We start from the raw sequence: 8,246 nt of genomic DNA on the forward strand, positions 1-8,246 counted from the left end.
CTTTCAAACTTTTGCAACACGATTTGTTAGCTGAAGTATATGGACAAAATATGGCTTCACACAAAAGAAATCTTTACAAAAAATGGTTGCCAGAGGAAAGGATCGCATGAATCACACTTTCAGGTAACCAATGTTATTCTTTTGGGATTCTAAACCAAGATTCAACAAATAGTGGTTTTGTTTTTTTTTTTAATGAAAGTTAATAGGTAACAGGAATGTTACATTAAAAAAACATAAAAAAACAAAAAAACCTAAGAGGTTCCCATATATCCCACTCCCCACCCTCATCACATCATTTTTGTAAATTGTAGTTTTTTGAAGACATATACATCACAAAAAAAATACGAGGTTCCTGTATACCAGCCCCCCCCAACTCCTCCCACACAACAACCTCCCTCATCATTGTGGCACACACATCACACTCGGTGAACACATTTTGGGGCCCTGCTGCTCTACACAGATAACAGTTTAGCCTGTAGTTTGCACTCTCCCCCAGTACATTCAGTGGGTTATGGCAAGATATAGAAAGTCCAGCATCTGACCCTGCAATATCATTAAGGACAACTCAAAATCCCAAAAATGCCCCACATCACATCTCTTCTACCCTCTCCCTGCCTTCAGCAACTAGTGTGGCCACTTTCTCCACCCCGATGTTACAATTTCTTCTATTACTTGTCACAATAGTTTTGTAGTAGAATACCAGTACATCCACTCTAGTCCACATTTTATTACTCCATTCTGTGGACTCTGGGATGATGATGCCCTCTCCACCTCTAGATTAAGAGGGGGCTTAGATTCCACATGGATAATGGATGCAATTCCTCTGCTTACAGATGTAGGCACTTTTGATACCCTGGTGTGGTGGTTGACTATCTTCACCTCCCTGTTAGCTGACCTGGGTAAGACCAATGAACCAGAGAGTAGGAGTCGCCACTCTGCTGAGGCTCAGGGTCCAGCTGGCACATGGGCAGTCCAGAGATTCAAGTCTCCTGAGTATGGACTAACCCTAGCGCCAACCACAGATTCAGTAAAAGTGACAGAAGAAACATGTGTAGAAAAGTCACATCTCAGTCCAGCTCCATCACACTCAGGAACACAAATTCCAAAGTAGGGCCCTCTGACATGGCACAGAGCTCCAAATCCATCTGCCATGACTGTATACCCTGTGGATCTCCATAGTCTTCAGGAGAACCAGTATCTAGGGTTGTATTCACTTTGGCTTTTTCTTGGGTCCTGCTGAGGTGTGCATAAACGCGACCCCTCGGATGACCTCCCGACTCTTTTTAGAAGACTCTTAACCATATCAACTCATTTATCTTTGTCATTTCCCACTTTTATTCAAGGTCAAGGAGCAGTTTTTAACACTTGATCCAACATGTAGGCTGAGATATTCTGCTGGTCTGAGTTGACCCTTTTATTCAAGGTCTCTTTCTATGTGCTTCTCCACTTAGTGATTGGTAGTAGCCTTGGGGCTAGGAAGGCTCATCCCCAGGGGTCATGTCCCGTGTTGAGGGAAGGTAATGCATTTACACACTGAGTTTGGCTTAGAGACTGGCCATATTTGAGCAACATTGAGGCTCCCAGGAGGTAACTCTTAGGCACCCTACAGCTTTAGACCTAGTTCATATTTCAGGCACACAGGCTCCTAAGCATAGTCATCAGTATCAAAGGCTCATTATTGGACCATCCTTCCTTGTTGATCTTTGCCATTGCACTTGGGGGATTATTGTTGTTCCATTGGAGAACGTGACAGAGTGGGTGGGAACTCAGCACTCCCTCAGTTGATGTTTGTAGTTGTAACTACTATAAAAATACTCAACATATATCCTACCATATTTATGTTTCCTACATACATGCCCTGGAGAACTACCCACCACCCATGTGCCCCCCATCAATAAGACCCCACACCTGAGTTCCTCCCCTGACATAGATGAACCTCTCTGTAGTCCAAAACTTCTTCAACAATGAATCATATTATATTGCCAAATTCAATTAATAGGAAATTGAAATACAGTGATGGGTTTAAAGTTAAGAAATAGAATACATAGTAATTAGAAACACTAAAAGTAAAAATAAATTGGTGTATTAATAAAATGAAAAATATTATAAAGATTTGTTTCTAACATTTTGCCTTTCATCACTGTAATAGGTGTTGCCCTGTATGTACAATGGCAAGGCACTTTCATTTCTTCCTCAGTGTCTACATCCTTTCTTTTATTTCTAATTTTTAATTTTGTCTTCAAAAAAGTTTTAGATCACAGTAATTCACTTGCACAATACAGGGGACTCCCAAATATCTAACATCAAACTCTTTACACCTTTCCTGGCAATGATCTCTTTACATGTTCACATTATCTTTGCTGCAGCTGATGTACAAATTTTGAAACATAGCTATCAAACATGGTTTCATTTTGGTCTACATTATTGTATATATTTTAGACTGTACAGATTTCTAAATTTTTACTTCCCTTATGTTTTACATTATAGTTTACATTTTAGTTTAGTTTATAGACTTTTATACACTTTAGATGTAAGTTGACATGTCCATCATTGCATGAACTTGTGGAGCACTTCCATTGCTCCCCAGTTGCCCTGCTTCCATTCATGCTATACATCTCTCCCCCTCCCCTCAGGGCACACCGTGACACTCAAACTTCACTCCTTGAGGAATGCAATTTATAGATACTGCAATAATGCTGAGAGCTTGACATACTAGATGATCCTAACTAACCGGGAGTCAGCGATTCTCTCAAGAGACACAATTCCCTTTCTTTGAAAGCATCAGGTCTCCCCAGGATGTGGGTACACCTTCACACTCATTGTATGGGTCTCCGTCCAATGATATAACCCATTATGATGAAATGAGCACTCACATACTCCCTAGAAACTTGTCCCTGTACCAGATCCCCCCCCTCTTAAGCACCTTAAACACGTGATCCTTCCTTATTATATTTTCTAAAGAGTTTTCCCAACACTGTAGTTTCAGCCATATACATGACATTCTCCTATAATCAATGGCTCCCCCCCCCGCCCTCCCCACAGTTGCTTGGGTCAATGACCCATCCTCCCACCCCTAGACCCCTCAAGCCCACAAAGCCCCTCCCAAAGGTATCCCTATGCCCCCATCTTATCTCTTCCCTGTACAAATACTTACCTCTAGCTTATCATAGACTTCACCCATGTAGGAGTCAGCTCACAACCTTCCTCTCCCTCACAGATCCCTTTAAGCCTATCTTCCAGTCTTTAGCTCTCTGAGACAGCTCTGTTTGCTTGCTTTATATTAGAGAGTTCATGCAGTATTTGTCCTTCAATGCCTGACTTGTATCACTCAACATAAGTCCTCAAGATTCATCCATGTTATCACATATGCTTGTACTGTATTCCTTCTTATAGCTGAGTAGTATTCCATTGTATGTATATACCAAATTTTATTTATTCATTCATCCATTGATGGGCATTTGGGTGGATTCCAACTATTGACAATTGTGTATAATGCTGCTATGAACATTGGTATACATATATCGGTTTGTGTTCTTATTTTCAGATCTTCTGGATATATACCCAGCAGTGGAATTGCAGTGGAATCATATGGCAAATCTATAGCTAACTTTTTTGAGAAACTGCCAAACAGTCCTCCAGAATGGCTGGATCCTTCTGCATTCTCACCAGCACTGGATGAGGATTCCCATTCCTCCACATCCTCTCCAGCATTTGTAGTTTTCTGTTTTGTTTTTTTTGTTGTTGTTGTTGTTTTGTTTTTTTGATAGCTGCCGGTCTTATGGGAGTGAGATGGTATCTCATTGTAGTTTTGATTTGCATTTCCCTAATAGCTAGTGATTTTGAGTAATTTTTCATATGCTTTTTAGCCATTTGTGTTTCTTCTTTGGAGAAGCATCTGTTCAAATATTTTTTTTCCATTTTTTAAATGGGTTGTCTTTTTATTTTCAAGATATAGGAGTTCTTTATATATCCAGAATATAAGTCTCCTATCAGATATATGATTACCAAATATTTTCTCCCATTGGGTAGGCTCTCTTTTCACTTTCATGACAAACTCCTTTGAGGTGCGAAAGGCTTTAATTCTGAGGAAGTCCCATTTATCTATTTGTTCTTTTACTGCTTGTGCTTTGGGTGTGAAGTTCGTGAAACCATTTCCTGTTACAAGGTCCTGTAGATGCTTCCCTGCATTGTTTTCCACAGTCTTTATGGTCTTGGCTCTAACATTTAGATCATTGATCTACCTTGAGTTGATTTTTGTATAAGATGTGAGATGGTAATCCTCTTTCCTTCTTTTGCCTATGGATATCCAATTCTCTAGACACCATTTATTGAAGAGGCCATTCTCTCCCAGTTGAGTGGGCTTGGTGGCCTTGTCAAATATCATATGACAGTTTATATGAGGATCTATATCAGAACTATCAATTCAGTTCCATTGGTCAGTGTGTCTCTCCTTGTGCCAATACCATGCTGCTTTCACTACTGTAGCTTTGTAGTATGTTTTGAAGTCTGGTAGTGTGATTCCTCCAGTTTCATTTTTCTTTTTCAATATGTCTTTGGCTGTTCAGGGTCACTTTCCTTTCCAAATAAATTTCATAGATAGTTTCTCTAGTTCCTTAAAGAATACTGTGTTGATTTTTATTGGGATTGCATTGAATGTGTAGATCAGTTTTGGTAGGATAGATATCTTAATAATATTTACTCTTCCTATCCATGAACAGGGAATATACTTCCATTTGTTTCGGTCTTCTTTGATTTCCTTGAAATTTTTTGTGTATAAGTTTTTTTGTGTATAAGTCTTTTACATCTTTGGTGAAATTTATTCCTATGTAATTGATTTTTTTATTTACTGTTGTAAATTATGTTTTTTGATTTCCTCCTCAGATTCCTCATCATCAGTGTACAGAAATGCTACTGATTTTTGTGCATTGATCTTATAACCTGTGAATTTACTGAACTCATTTATAAGTTCTAGACTTTGTTGTAGATGTCTCAGGGCTTTCCATGTATAGGATCATGTCATCTGTAAATAGTGAAATTTTGACTTCTTCCTTTCCTATTTGGATTCCTTTTATATCTGGTTCTTGCATCAGTGCTCAAGCAAGTTCTTCTAACACAATGTTAAATAGAACGGATGATAGTGGGCATCCTTGTCTTGTTCCTGATCTTAGAGGGAAAGATTTTAGGATTTCACCATTGTAAATGATGTTAGCTGTGGGTTTTTCATATATACCCTTATTATATTCAGAAAGTTTCATTATATTTCTCTTTTGCATTGTGTTTAGCAAGAAAGCGTGCTGTATTTTGTCAAATACTTTTTCTGCATCTATAGATATGATCATGTGATTTTTTTCCCTTCAATCTGTTTATGTGGTGTATTATATTAATTGATTTTCTTATGTTGAACCATACTTGAATACCAGGAATGAAGCCCATTTTGTCATGGTGTATAATTTGTTTAATGTGTTGTTGAATACTATTAGCAAGTATTTTTTGAGGATTTTCACATCTAGGTTCATTAGAGAGATTGGTTTGTAATTTTCCTTTTTTGTGGTGTCTTTGTTTGGCTTTGGTATTAGGGTAATGTTGGCATCGTAGAATGAGTTAGGCAATGTTCCTTCTATTTTGATATTTTGGAAGAGTTTAAGCAAGACTGGTGTTAGTTCTTTCCAGAATGTTTGGTAGAATTCACCTGTGGAGCCATCTGGCCCAGGACTCTTCTTAGTTGGGGGGTTTGTAATGACTGATTCTATCTTTAGTTGTAACTGGTTTGTTGTAATCATCAATTTCTTCTTTTGTCAATGTAGGCTGCTTATGTGTTTCTAGGAATTTGTCTATTTCCTTTAAATTGTCTTTCTTGTTGGAGTAGTTTTTCAAATATACTCTAATGATAGTCTTTATTTCAGGGGGGTCAGTGGTGATATCACCCTTCTCATTTCTTATTTTAAGTATTTGCATCTTCTATTTTTCTTTGTAAGTCTAGCTAAAGGTTTGTCAATTTAATTGATCTGCTCAAAGAACCAGCTCTTTGTTTCATTTCTGAGTGCTTTCCTATTTTCTATTTCATTTAGTTCTGCTCTGATCTTTGTTATTTCTTTCTTTCTTCTTTCTTTGGGTTTAGTTGTTTTTTTTTTCACTAATTCCTCCAATTGCTCAGTTAGTTCTTCAATTTTAGCTCTTTCTTCTTTTTTGATGTATGCATTTATGGCTATGAATTTTCCCTCTCAGTACAGATTTTGATGCATCCCATAAGTTTTGATACCTTGTTATCATTTTCATTAGTTTCAAAGTAGTTATTGATTTCTGTTGGGATTTCCTCCTTGACCCATTGTTTTTCTAAGAATGTTTTTCTAAGAACGTGTTGTTTAACTTGCATATCTTGTTGCCAAATCTGGGCCTCTGCCCCTTGCAGATTTCCAGCTTCACTCCACTGTGTCAGAGAAATTGTTTTGTATGATTGTGATCTTTCTGTATTAACTGAGGCTTTCTTTGTGGCCTAGCATGTGGTCTAACTTGAAGAATGATCCATGTGCATTTGAGAAGAATGTATATCCTGCTGCATATGGGTGTAATGTTTTGTATATGTCCATTAGGTCCAGATCCTCTAATCTATTGTTCAAAGTCTTCATTTCTTTATTGATTCTCTTTTGAAATGTTAAGTCCAATGATGATAGTGATGTGTTAAACCCCCCCACTATAATTGTAGAGGCAGCTATTCCTTCACTTAATTTCTCCAGTGTTTGTCTCATATATTTTGAGGCACCCTTGTTAGGAGCATAGATGTTTATGATTGTTCCTTCTTCTTGAAAGATTATACCTTTCACTAATATATAGTGTCCATCTTTGTCTTTCACAACAGTTTTGCATTTAAAGTCTATTTTGTCTGATATTAATAGAGCTACACCTGGCCTTTTTTGGTTATTGTTTGCCTGTAAGATTGTTTTCCAGCCATTCACTTCAATCTCCTTGAATCCCTGGGTCTAAGATGTGTTTCTTATGGACAGACTATAGATGGGTTATATTTCCTTATCCAATTTCCAATCTATGTCTCTTAACAGGTGAGTTTAATCCATTGAAGTTCAGTGTTATTACATTCAAGGAATTACTTATATTAGCCATATTTTCTTTGGATTTGTGTTTGTCAGCTTAAAGCAGTGATTTTGGTCTTTGGTGCTGCTGGACCTTGAACGATTCTTCCCTGTGGCCCTGTCAGCACTGTTGCCCCGAACACCTTCCCTATACCCCAAGGCACTGATCCCTCCTGCCCTTGGTAGAGGCTCCCAGGAAAGGGATGGCTGAACAGAGGTCACACAGACATCACTTCCAATAGTAAGGTTCAGATGGTTCAGATACCTAAGGCTGGAGTAGTTCAGTTATCACTAGCTGGCTGTTTGGGTGGGAGTGTCCCTGCACTCTGCCTGAACCTGGCTTTTCATTTTCCTTCATTTTCCTGAACTGGAGTCAGGGTGGCAAATGGCATAGCCTTGTGGTTCTGACCTCATGAGCAGTGGAGTCCTGAAAGTTGTTTACGGACCAGGTAGGTCTGCTGTTCCTTGAGGATTCTATTTAAATCCTAGGGCCTGCAAGGATCTTTCTCCCCCCAGGGACACTCCAGGTATCTGCATTTTACTGGGTCTAGGATCTCATCTTTCAATTATTTCCTCACCTCAAGTTCAATTTTAAGGCTGAGGACCTTTCTTTGCTAGAGGCACACACACTCCCCTTGGCCCAAGTCACCTGAGGACTTGGGTGCAGCAGGTCTGCCAACAGCCCAAGCCTCACCTGGGGGCTACAGTTCTGCCTCCAACCACATGTGCCTCCTCTGTCCCACTCTAGAGGAAGAACAACTCAACCCTCAGAGGGAGGAGAGCTGCACAATGTGGATGGTTAAGGCAGGCAATTGCAAGAATCTGGTGGAGTACCTGGTGCCTGCCGTCCAGGAGAGCAACCTCATGTATATCAACATCTTCTTTGGAACATACTGGGTCTTCACCACCACTGAGCAGGTACTGGACTGGTTGTTCCACAGGTGAGAGCCAGCCCCATGCCTGGGCTTGACTAATCTGCCCCCAACTTTCTTATGTCTCAGAAATATCATTTCACTCACTGGCCTCAGTTTCCTCCTTGGGAAGGGGAGAATTTAAAGGAAAAATCTTCAAGGGTGATTGTAAGGACTAACTAGGAGAATCCATGGAAATTACTTCCCCAAGCCTGACTCAGTGGACAGGGTGGCTGGAGGGGCAGGGTTG

Source organism: Dasypus novemcinctus, chromosome 26, assembly GCF_030445035.2.
Source record: "Dasypus novemcinctus isolate mDasNov1 chromosome 26, mDasNov1.1.hap2, whole genome shotgun sequence".
In the NCBI taxonomy this organism is placed as follows: Eukaryota; Metazoa; Chordata; class Mammalia; order Cingulata; family Dasypodidae; genus Dasypus; species Dasypus novemcinctus.